At 34.9% G+C, this 13180-nt stretch overlaps 1 long non-coding RNA gene across 4 annotated transcripts; it reads right to left on the reverse strand.

Annotated features, from left to right (window-relative positions):
- Positions 1-8554: 8554 nt before the first annotated feature.
- LOC136418945 (uncharacterized) lies at positions 8555-11831 on the reverse strand. Of its 4 annotated transcripts, XR_010753007.1 has the most exons (5): positions 11696-11831; positions 11251-11375; positions 9956-10432; positions 9543-9753; positions 8555-8811 (listed from the first exon to the last, which is right to left on the reverse strand). It is a non-coding gene; the product is annotated as an uncharacterized lncRNA (long non-coding RNA). The 4 variants fall into 4 exon arrangements; XR_010753006.1 differs by having other exon boundaries at positions 9543-10432; XR_010753009.1 differs by having other exon boundaries at positions 9543-10432; positions 11251-11439; positions 11696-11812.
- Between the last annotated feature and the right edge of the window lie 1349 nt (positions 11832-13180).

Here is a 13180-nt window from a genome sequence, read left to right on the forward strand (position 1 = left end):
TTTAATCTTATTTAGTATGTATCATTATTATTATATACAGGGTGATTCACGTAACTGTTTCATTAGAAACTTTTGTACTTGTAACTAATCTAAATTTTTCATATTTGGGAGTTAAACTAATATAGATAGACTCTACTTTTTAAAAATATTTTGAAGGTCATATCACTTCTGGTTATACCGGAAGTCAAGGTCAACTTTCTTATTTCAAATGGAACACCCAGTATATTTTTGCATTTTTGGAATCTAGGGATTAAGCTGATTAAATTCTTATTAGGTACTTCTATACCTAAATCTAACCGTTTCTAAGATATTTTGGTTTAAAAGAAAAATCTGTCTAAAACACCATTTCTATAAAATTTAAAATTCTCAGCTATTATTGAAGCTGGTTTTACGAAAATTTGCTGACATGTTAACTAGATATGGCAGATTAGGTTAATGTGAAAAGTTTTTATAAATATCATACAGGGTGTCCAAAAAACATGTCATATTTAAAGAACTTTGATAGTAAAAAAGTCGCTTATTTCAAATGAAACACCCCATATATTTCTATATGTTTGGAATCTAAATTTCATTCTGAATCGATTACTATTAAGCATCCCTATACCTAAAATGAACGCTTTTGCTCTAATTTGCGATTTTTTAATATTGTACACTAATAATTCTAAGTATCTTAGTTGGATTTGAAAAGAACATGGCTGCTTCCTGTAAAATGCGTTAATGTAATTGTCAATTTAATAAGTTCGCTCAGCAGTTTAGAATCATGAACTGTAATAATACTTATTCAAATAGTGATATTTTAAATTTATTCTTTATTCATGGAGAGTGTAACAAAGTTTTGGAGAGAACTTGCCGTACATCCAACGAAAGATATTCGCATCTTCCGAAAATCACAAAAAACAAATTCAGGATATTAGAATCAAATTTTTTAAGACATGGAAAAGTCGAAACTAAAAAGTCTTATTCTAGACCCACAATGAATAAAAAAATAATAAATCAAAACAAAGAAAATTAAATTAAAATAAATGTTCAATATGACCTCCATTAACTTCTAAACATTTCAAAATTCTTTTTTTAACTTCATGCTGTGTCACTTTATTAATTGTAATGAGGCGAAGGTCTTCAAAAGCTTCTCGAATTATATCACAAAGATGTTGTTTGCTTTCTATGGAAACTTCATAAACCCGAGACTTTATATGACTCCATAAAAAGAAATCTAGGGGCGACAAGTCGGGTGACCTTGGTGGCCATTTTCATGGCCCGTTACATCCGATCTACCGGTCTTCAAATGTCCGATTCATCTCTTCATAAACTTCATGGGAAGAGTAAGCCGGTGCACCGTCCATTTGGTACCAAACAGTCTGTAGCATATTAAGAGGTAAAGTGTCTAAAAAGTCGGAGACAATACCTCTCAATATATCTAAATATTTTGAAGTGTTTAAACTTTCATTGTAAATAAAATATCTTGCTTCATTATTCATAATCATGGCAAACACGTTAACATTAAAACTATCTTGATGACCTCTTTGAATATTTGAGGATTTTTTTCTGCCCAATAATGAAGATTTCTTCTGATTATAAACCCCCCTTTTGTGAATTTTGCTTCATCTGTCCCTATAATATTTAACAAAAATGATGAATCTTCCTGAATATGAACAAGCATAAATTCACAAAATTTACTTCTTCTAACTTCGTCTCCCGGTTTAAATGACTGTACAATTTTATAAGAATAAGGATGCATTATATGTTTCTTTAGAATCCTCTGAATTGATGAATATGATAAATCTGTAAAAATATATATGCTTTTGAAGACCTTCGCCCCATTACAATTAATAAAGTGACACAACATGAAGTTAAAAAAAGAATTTTGAAATGTTTAGATGTTAATGGAGGTTATATTGAACATTTATTTTAATTTAATTTCCTTTGTTTTGATTTATTATTTTTTTATTTATTGTGGGTCTAGAATAAGACTTTTTAGTTTCGACTTTTCCATGTCTTAAAAAATTTAATTCCAAGCAAAAGCGTTCATTTTAGGTATAGGGATGCTTAATAGTAATCGATTCAGAATTAAATTTAGATTCCAAACATATAAAAATATATGGGGTGTTCCATTTGAAATAAGCAACTTTTTTACTATCAACGTTCTTTAAATATGACATATTTTTTGGACACCCTGTATGATATTTATAAAAACTTTTCACATTAACCTAATCTACCATATCTAGTTAACATGTCAGCAAATTTTCGTAAAGCCAGCTTCAATAATAGCTGAGAATTTTAAATTTTATAGAAATGGTGTTTTAGACAGATTTTTCTTTTAAACCAAAATATCTTAGAAACGGTTAGATTTAGGTATAGAAGTACCTAATAAGAATTTAATCAGCTTAATCCCTAGATTCCAATAATGCAAAAATATACTGAGTGTTCCATTTGAAATAAGGAAGTTGACCTTGACTTCCGGTATAACCAGAAGTGATATGACCTTCAAAATATTTTAAAAAAGTAGAGTCTATCTATATTAATTTAACTCCCAAATATGAAAAATTTAGATTAGTTACAAGTACAAAAGTTTCTAATGAAACAGTTACGTGAATCACCTTGTATATACAGAAGAGTCGTGCGCTGACATGTATATTTACACACGAAAATTTTTATGCATTTAGCCTATATATTTTAACTGATCAAGAAGCAATCTGTCTTCCCATAAAACCGTAGCTTGATACATAACACCAGGAGCTTGTAACGTATATACAGGGTGTCCCAAAAGTAAAAGGACAAAGAGGAACGGCAGATTCCTGACATCAAAATATTAAAATCCAGAGCAATTGTTTTATTCCGAAAGTTAATATTAATAGAGATACAGGGTGTTAAAGTTTAAATTTTATTTTTGATTTTTTTTCGTATCTTTAACATTTTTTATTTATGGTACTGAAATTTGGTATACGGGGGTTTTTGGACTTGGGAAACTAATAGGGGGCGCCACTTTAAAACGTCTTGGCTAGTTAAAACGGCTCTAATTTTTTTCTACGCAGCTTCAGTAGCCCCATTAATTAAAAATATTATTCTGTTTAAAATTCTAAACAAAAAAGGTATACTTATTAGAAGTCTGAAAATTTGACCGTTTTCGAGATATTCCCTAGATTAATACCTCATAAATGTTCGTATTCTTGTATGTATTCTTGGATAGAGCCGAAAACTGGCGAAGTCAAACGAAGTAAATTTACATGGGCGCCATTTTTAAACTGAATACCTGTTTGTCAGTGACAGAGTAGTAGGTTGTCAAAAATTTTAGAAGATGTGCCTTTGAATGTGCGGCAAAACATGTATTTTATGCAGGACGGAGCTCCAGCACACTTTTCTGTCCAAGTGAGGAATTATTTTAATACGCGCTTTCCAAGACGATGGATAGGACGAGGCGGTCCGCTTTCATGGCCTCCTCGAAGTCCGGATTTGAATCCGTTGGATTTTTGTATTTGGGGCTACATGAAAGCAATTGTTTACAACGAAACAATCAATGACCGCCATCAATTATGGGCAAGAATTGTTAATGCAGCTGACTTATTAAAGAATGAAGAATTTCTCTATAAAATCAGACAGTCGTTCATGAAACGAATCTCAAAATGCATCGAGGTTAATGGTGGCCATGTAGAACAATTTTAAGCTATAATAAAAAAACTTGTCTTTAAATTATCTGGATATTAATTAAGTCGTAGCGCACATATCATTATTACATTATGAACGTTATTAAAGTGACAAATATCTCGAAAACGGTAAAATTTTGAGATTTCTAATAAGTATACCTTTTTTGTTTAGAATTTTAAACATAATAATAATTTTAATTAATGGGGCTACTGGAGCTACGTAGAAAAAAATTACAGCCGTTTTAACTAGCCAAGACGTTTTAAAGTGGCGCCCCCTATTAGCGACAATGAAACCGACAGTCCTAACCAGTTTCCCAAGTCCGAAAACCCCCGTATACCAAATTTTAGTACCATAAGTCAAAAGACGTTAAAGATATGAAAAAAAATCAAAAATAAACTTTAAACTTTAACACCCTGTATCTCTGTTAATATTAACTTTCGGAATACAACAATTACGCTAGATCTTAATATTTTGATGTTAGGAATCTGCCGTTTCTCTTTGTCCCATTACTTTTGGGACACCCTGTAAATAATACACGTAAATCATAATTTTGTTTTCAGAAGAATTATGTCTACAGGAGTGTGTTGGTAATCATTTTTAATTTAGTAATAATTTAATATGTAACATAATTTAATTTATTTAAAAACTAAAACATAATATTACTTACATAATTAAAATATTATTCTTATGCTTACTAAGGAAAAACAAACTAATTATGATGTTTATTGAAACATTCTAAGCAGAATCCAGGAAGGTTCGGAGAGTCACTGCAAAAACTTATTACTCGACGGACTTTTTTATCTGCTTCTCGACTCGTCAAAGTTTGTCGAAGGTTCTGGTAACATCCTTTGCGTGGGTTTCTCTTCTTTCTTCCAGGTCCTTCTGGTTTAATGAAGCTATGCATCCGTTTCCTGGCCAAAGGAACTTGTACGACATCTTTACGACTCGCCAAACTTTCAGCTAACTCTTTTCTAAATTGGAAAATTCCAATTTTAGTTTGGGCAATCATATTATAGACTACCCATGCATTCACCACTGTGGTACCCAGTATTAATTCAAATACTACCTTCCTACAATGAATAGGTACCTCCATAACTCTTAAGATTAAATATAAAACAAAAATGCATTTCCTTACCTGTACCATTTTAAGCTTTTTCTAATTGAGCTATGATAGGAAGACATTTGGTCACTATAATCCACCCCTTTTTTTGCTTTATTATAATCAATAATGCATTTGGGCTTTAAAATTTCAAAGCCTATTCTGTTACGTTGACCTAGAATTTCAAATACACTCACTTTCACATGAAATGCACCACCCAGTAATAATAATAATTAAGTCTTGTAATTTTGGCAAAATAATGCTTCATAATAGAGTATCAAATGATCAGACTTTCAGTTAAAAGATACAACATTTGATAATGAAAAAATTAATAATGAGTGACATTGCCTCGTACAGCAATGCAAGCACGTACTCTTCCCGGTATGCTTTGCAACAAATGATCAATATCTTCCTGGGGTATTTCATTCCATGCTACCTCAAGATGATGTCGTAGGTCATCCACATTGCTTGGAGGCCTCGGTAAATTTCGAAGACGGCGACTTATCATATCCCAAAGATGTTCGATGGGCGATAGGTCCGGTGACCGTGCAGGCCAAGGCAGTATTTCCAATTGTGCTTCTTCCAGGTATCGTCGAGTAATGTTCGCACTATGTGGTCTTGCATTATCCTGTTGGAAAATGCCATTTGGTAAAGTTTGCATGAAAGGTACTAATACTGGCCTTAGAACATTGTCAATGTAGCGACGTGCGTTTAGGGTGCCTGGAACGAACACAAGAGAAGATCTTCAGTAAACACATATCGCACCCTAGACCATAACACCAGGTGTTAAAGCTGTGTGGCGCCTTTCAGAAAATTGCAAATTTCTTCTTTCACCTCGGTATCGTCTAATTCTTCTACGACCATCATTGATCCATAAATAAAATCGCAACTCGTCACTGAAGACGATATTGTTCCACTCATGATTCTAATCAATTCGTTCTTGACACCAGGCCAATATGGAAGCTTGGTGTTGGGCGGTTAGTGGCAGTCGTAGATTTGGACGGTATGAATGAAAGTTAAAAGACGAAATTCTTCTGTAAACTGTTGCCATCGACACCTGACGATTTAGAGCTCCCATCCAATCTACTGCAACAGACATTGTCGTTTGAAATCGATCACCAATGGCCATCCGTCTAAGAAGTCGATCTTCACGTGCGTCGCTGCTACGGGTAGGACGTCCAGCTGGACAATGTCGCTGAACCCTTTCTTCAGACCATGAAGACCATATTCTCGTAATTGTGGTGTGGTTCCGATTCATTCTTCGGGCAATCTCACTAAAAGAAAGTCCACCCTCCTTCATGCCGATAATTCGCCCTCTATTAAAATCCGAAACGTGGGAAAAATTTCGACACTGTCTCACTGGGGGCATTTTGAGATGTCTTGTTCATAGTTCAACAACAAAATAAACTGATATTTCCATGTAAATATTATTTTATTTATTTACAATTGAATAAAAAATCTAATAGGTCGGTGACAAATAAGCCACTAGCATTCTTTCTTTTTTACTGGAAATATGATAATTTGATACTCTATTATAAAGCATTATTTTGCCAAAATTACAAGACTTAATTATTATTATTACTGGGTGGTGCATTTCATGTGAAAGTGAGTGTAGATACATTTATATTAGGTACATGGAAGCAATAATATAGGCACAGAGATTTTTGGGTTAAAATTATTACGTACCAGTACTAATTACCGTGGCATCGTGACTAGGGTCACTTGTTCTTAACATAACTGGTCTTTTGTTAACCCATTTTATAATTTTGATACCATCTCGTTCTTTTCCAATAACTTCTCCTCTTTTTATTTTATGATTCAATCCTTGTGGGATTCCTTTTCTGTTGCTTCTTAGGGTTCCACAGTAAAACATTTTCTGTTTATACAAACTCTCCACTAAAGGTATACTTGAATAGAAATTGTCACCAAAAATTATGCGTCCTTCTTTTGGCTCAATAATTTCTAAAAGCTGCATTACAATCTCATGCGAATGTCCAATTTCAGTAGTTGTAGTCCCCTTCCCAGCATAAATCTTCATGTTAAATGTAAATCCGTCTAACGAGCACATTTTATACAATTTAACTCCATATTTATGAGATTTATAAGGGATGTATTAGCGGAAGTGTAATCTTCCTCTATAAGGGACCATTGTTTCGTCGATGGTAAGAATTCTCTCTGGTTTAATAATACTGTTATAATTTTTAAGCAACATAGACAATATTTTTTTTGTTTTATGTAATCTATCCCCCGATACTGCTTCCTCATTGTTAGAAAAATGGATATATTTCAAAAGTAGCAAAAATCTGTCTCTAGGAATTAAGGTTGCAATAAATTCGTTGTGAAACATTTTGTCTTTAGACCAGTAAAGATTGATACTAGGTACTTTTGTCATGCCCATTACCAACAAAACGGCAAAAAACTTCCGAATTTCATTTCGGTCAGTACAGTTCCAAAATTTAATTCTCGATTTTGGAGTATAGCCTTGTAATAATTTTTGGGGGGCGTATCTATTTGTTTCTGTTACAATTACAACAATGCTGTTCAGAACATCATTATTCAAAAAATATTGGAACATATCAATGAGTGACTTAATATCAGTAACGTCTATCGAAGGATCAATAAAATTGTTGCTAGTAAACATTTTAAATGCATTGACACCAGTATTAGTATTACCCCAGTCGTGCATATTTGGAGTAATGTCGACGTTTATTTCATCGGTCTCTTTATTGTCTATTGATTTGTTTTCTGCTTCTATATCTGAATTTTCGTAACTGTTAGACGTATATTCATAAATTTTTTTGTCTTTTTCATCTGAAGAACTTTCGAAATCATCACATTTTGCTGGATTGAATGTTTGATCAAAGGTGGAATCATCGCTATCGAATGGATCAGAAAAATCGGAGTCAGAATTGTACTCTGTTGGAATGACGGGTTGGACAACTTCATTATAACAGAATTTTTTTTCTTGGGATCTTGACGCACTTATTGATAACCCAGATGCTTGAAATTTTTCAGTTTGATTACCTGCTTGACGGTTATGAATTTGAACATCACTATTGCTACTACTAGATACATTTTGACGTGACAAATTAAAAATTTTTTGGGCTCTTGTTGGCATAACAAATATCTGAGCAATACTAAATGGATTTCAAACCGAGGCGAGTTTAAAACAGAGCATCCATAAACTTGCATGGACTTGCCAGTACATGTCGCCAGGGACGTGTAACGCACACAAAAAGAAAATATTCATGAATATGCGATACATACCCTAGGGGATATGTATTTATAAATACAAACATAGTTATAGAACATAGAAAAACATATAATTTGCTACTTGTATCGTTTGTCTATGACAAAAAATGACGTAGTTATGTCATCCGCACAGAAAAGATATTTCTTAAAATGTTGTGCCGCACAGTATTATTGCAAAATACAGTGCCCCGAAGAAATGTAACGCAGTCAACGTGTTAAAGATCTTTATCCGGCATTAAAAAAAAACACGTTCGCCAAATTGTCTCAATTCTTCCTCTTACGATGTGCAGTTACTGTTTGTTTGGTTAACGAGGAAAAATACAAAGATAATCTACTTGCAAATTCATCTCCTCCTTCCTCTGACTAACTGCGTTCCCTCCCATCCTCCTCCTCTGTAGTAAGTGTTGATTTCTATTCCTGTTTCAATCACTCCTCCTCACCTTCCTCTCCTTATATCCAATAATGATGCTAGTTAGATTTTATTTCCAGAAAAGGGGATTTTTAAAAAAACGCAAAGAGCATTCAACTAACTATTCTAATTCTGAATACTAAAAAGCCACTTTTTTCCGTGATTCCTATAATTTATATCGTAGGTTTGCTGACTCTGCCGATTCCTAGGAAATAGTTGTTTTGCACTCTCGTGGGAAAGGATCTTCGTTACAGGTTCCCATCCTTTGTCGTTGTAGAGGTTGAATATGTAACTTGCTTTCCGTTCCTACTTCTTTGAAGCTTTCTGCTCTGATGTGCAGTTTCCTTCAGAGTTTCTTTCCATGTATCCATCCATTCATTCCTCCCTTGGAGTAATAATCTTTAACTACCTAAAAAGGTAACTTTCAAAAGAGGTCTCCTTTATCCTTCCTATAAATACACGATTGCGGATAAAATTTCTCAAAGGAATAGCAAGTGGCTTTACGATTCTATTTTCCGAGATACCTATTTGGAAATAAAATGCTAACTTTCCCTATGAGCGTCCAAATCCTGTAAAGAACTAAAATTCCCACGCACTTAGAAATGTGTGCGTTTGTTCTTTGAAAAATTAATAATAATAATAATAATGATAATAATAATAATAATAATAATGATAATAATAATAATAATAATAATGATAATAATAATAATAATAATAATAATAATGATAATAATAATAATAATAATAATAATAATGATAATAATAATAATAATAATAAGTAAAGGTTATGTTCCTCTTCAACTGTTGCAAATGTTCCTTGTCGATGATCCACTTCCTTGGGGTACTGACTAATTCGATGATAACATAACCTATTCCCTGTAAATGTGTACCAGTTTTAATGTTCCCTCTTCCTAATGGTCTGCTAATCCTGCACTGTCAGTGTCCAAATGCCCCCGAGGCCCAGGTATCGATCGCTAAACCAAACACCACTGCACCGAAATAAACATTTCCAATGAAATAATCCTGCGAGTGGTGAAGCGTCTTCTTGCTGTGAGAAAATATCTGCCAAATTTCTAATTTTCCACTCGTAAACTGACCGAGCCACAAAATTCTATTCCTTCTGAGACTATAGAAACTTACTTTGTCTTAAATAATAGATCTTTTAATAATCCTCTTGTTTGCAACAATCCATATTTGGATATGTGCGTGTCTCTAGGGCCCCTTGTTTCTCTCTGCAAATGTGGTAAGTATCCACATTTTCAATTCCAATTTCCAAACCAATCTCTTAATAATTGTCTTAGTTGCAACGATCCAAACTTTGATATGTGTGTATGTCTAGGGCTCCTTTGTCCTAAAAAAAATGTAATGAGTATCCTGTTTCCTTTTGTTCCTTTCCTATACTACTTGTGTATAAACCCTAGTTTTTCTTCTGAAAGTACTGAAAAGTAAAAAATGAATGCAACCCTCCACCCTTATAACTACTGGTTACTTTACTCTCTACTATCTTTTGGTTAGGTTAGTTCCGGTTAGCTTTCTTTCTTTCAAATTCCCACCTGAAGGAAGACGTGTCTTCTAGGAAACTCCCACACTAAATATATGGACCGATGAATCTTGGACCAATAATTCCACTTTCGATGGAAGGTTGGTCCAAAGTTACTTTTATCTCCGTGGCCCCTGACTTTTCGGAGATCCGTTTGGAGACCTCTGTCTTCCGCTCGGTGGTATAATCTTCTTTAGACTTCCTTGTTCCCTTTATCTTACCTTTTGCAAAATACCTTCTACGTGTTATTTAGTCCAGCCCTATCGATGCAACGAACCTTCTTACATTAGGTGTGTACCCTAAAAACTCCATCATTCCTCCTCTTCTAGTTTTCATCCCTGATTCCCTCCTCCTCGATGGAATCTTCTTGGCGATGATATATCCAGTCGTAACTATGGTCTAGACCTCCCCCTGCATTTCGTCTTTCTCCTGTTGAATTCCTTTGAGACGTCCATTCCTTCCTTTCCCTTAATGTTAGCTTGGTCCTTACCTGCATCATATGGTATTTCCTTGATCCTCCACCAGTTTTTAAATACCAATTGGTACAATTAATAATGATGATACCTTTGGAAGGATGAGGGTTTGAGGTTTATTGCTTACGTTGTAAACGTGTGCTTTTGGTACCTTTATTTTTGGGTTTTTTATTGCGGATATTTAACTTGTTTTATTTAATCATAAAACACATTTTCGCTAAATAAACGTCTTTATTAATTCAAAAAAATCCCCGTTGAAAAAATCAATATATATCTCTGTAAAAAATTCATTGCACCTTGCAAAATTCGAAAGTAGAAGCACCATCAATACGAAATGTTCAATAATTTCTGTCCTAAAACCTTAATTCCACTTACCCACAACTTACTGATTTGTTATACTATACCCTTTAGTAAATGTTTTTTAAGTAATAATGGAAGTTATTATGATATGGGATGTTTTGAGACTTATTGGATATACTTCAAACCTGCACTGCACTGTTACTTAAGAAGGACATTTGCCAAATAAACTTCTAATAAAAGTACTGTAGGTAAAGAAACCCGACATAATAAATGTTCATTTATTGTTGTATGTTACAAAAATTGTTTTTCTTAACTTGGACCACCTAGGCTTGGTTCTTGAGCAATTTTGCCTTTACTTCTCCCTACTTGATGCCCTTTATGTTGTGATGGTAATTCAATTAATTTTAAATAAATTATTCATTCCCCATTATAAATTTTCTTTGAGTGTACCACTAATCAATAAGTGAATAATCACTTGAAGTAAAGTCTGGCATGGTAAGAACAACTTCTCACGATATAATTAAAAATTATTTACCTCTCTCTGTCACCCTCGGGAATCCTTTCCCTAGTGGGCAGCTTTCTCTTTCGAAGGTGATAAAATCCTTTTCCCCTGATTCCACTTGGAACTACCACTTCCCTTCTTTCCAGTGTGGTTCTGATCTTAAAAGGACAAGCGGCTACAGTACCTACTTTCCACCGAGAACTTTCGCTATGATTGATAATACTACAAGGATAATGAAATCCCACTGATCAATCTTGAAACTCAAACCTCACAAGTTCAAATTCCAAGTCTCAAGTTAATCGAACCTCGACAATGAATTTCTTGTAGACGTTTATAAAAATTGTGCTTTGAGACAATATCAAAGATAAGTTTTCTTTGCATTAGAAGAAACAGGAATTTGTTACTAATTTGTATACTCTATCCCTACTAGAATGAATATTGGAAATTCCTTTAGCAATGAGCTTCTTTTCTATCCTACCTCCTAGTCCCTAGACATTTTAGTGTTGGCGCCTGGCATCATACTATTCCTACCTTTTACTTCTCTATTTTCAATTTTTAAAGGATATAATGTTTTTATTTAAATCTTAAAATTTTAAGGTTATATCCAAATAATGTGTCGGGTTTAGTGGTGTTTACGTATACCGACCAGGTGCCGGTACAATGTAGCGTGCAACTGGAGCTAACGGGATGAGCTGAACACGCTGCTGAAGTGATCAGCATTTAAACCCGGCTAAGAAACTGATCCTGGATATTGACTACACGCTTTCCCTACTCAACCACTTTATTTACACAGTATTAACACTACACTAATTATCGTAGCTTTTACATAAACAATTCTGAGGGTGATGACAGTGATATTTTACCTCGAGAGGGAGCTCAAAGCAGCAAAAGAGACCAAATGGGAAAGAGAGCGTTTTTTCTTTTTTGGGGACCCGGGGAAAATAAATTTTCTCGGTAAGACGTACTGGAGTCCGTACTCCGGCCTGTGTGGAATTTTTACCCACTAACAAACCCCGTATTTTCTGAGAATTTCGAGCCCGGTGCCTATGATCTTCGATCTCTCCGTAGCAGTCGTCGTTGGGACTCGCTCTACCTTTTTTAAGATATCTCGCAGCCCGCCAATTTAATGGCTACGGCTTGACCTATCTTTCGGGTTTTTGGGTCTTTACTTCTCTAGGCGGATACTTATGTCGTCTGTGAGTTCTACAGCTGGTGCCGCGGCCGCTTCCATGACTGAGTTATTTCGGGTTCCGATGAGTAATTCACCAGTGCCCTCAATAATTCGTCTGGATGTACTTCTGCCTTTTTAAAGGTTTTGGCGGCTTTGATTCTGATTACCACTGCGCACTAGTTGCCAATTTAGATTAGAACGAATTACTTCATTACTAATGAATCTTGGTGCATTCACCGCTATTCGGAGGTAAATGCTTTCAACCGATTGTATCGGTCTAAGATGAGATTGCACGGCATGCCCCCATGCTGCTGATCCATACGTGAGGATCGGTTGCATGATGGACTTTATTAGCCTCAGTTTCCCATCGACGGACATGTGGCTTCTTCTATTGAGCAGAGGGTATAGCGAGGCCATTGCCCCCTTGGTCTTTGCAGCGGCTGCCCTTAAGTGAGGGCCCCAGGCCAGCCCTTAATCTAGTATTACTCCCAGATATTGGACTGTGTCCTGCCACTGCACCTCGATGCCATCGATCTCTAAAGGATCTGGTACCTTATCGCGCTGTTTTCCTAACAAGATGGCCTGGCATTTTGTCGGATTGAGTTTGATTCGCCAATTAACCAGCCATTTCTGCAGGTCGTTCAATGCACGTTACCGATTCCTTTGTACGACCATTTTCTTTCGGTATTTGGTGAGAATGGCCGTATCGTCAGCACAGAGTGCTAGGGCAGTCCTAGCCGTTCTAGGAATATCACTCGTATATACAGTATACAGGTGTGGTGATAAGACAGC

The sequence above is a fragment of the Euwallacea similis genome, unplaced genomic scaffold (genome assembly GCF_039881205.1).
Source record: "Euwallacea similis isolate ESF13 unplaced genomic scaffold, ESF131.1 scaffold_49, whole genome shotgun sequence".
NCBI lineage: Eukaryota > Metazoa > Arthropoda > Insecta > Coleoptera > Curculionidae > Euwallacea > Euwallacea similis.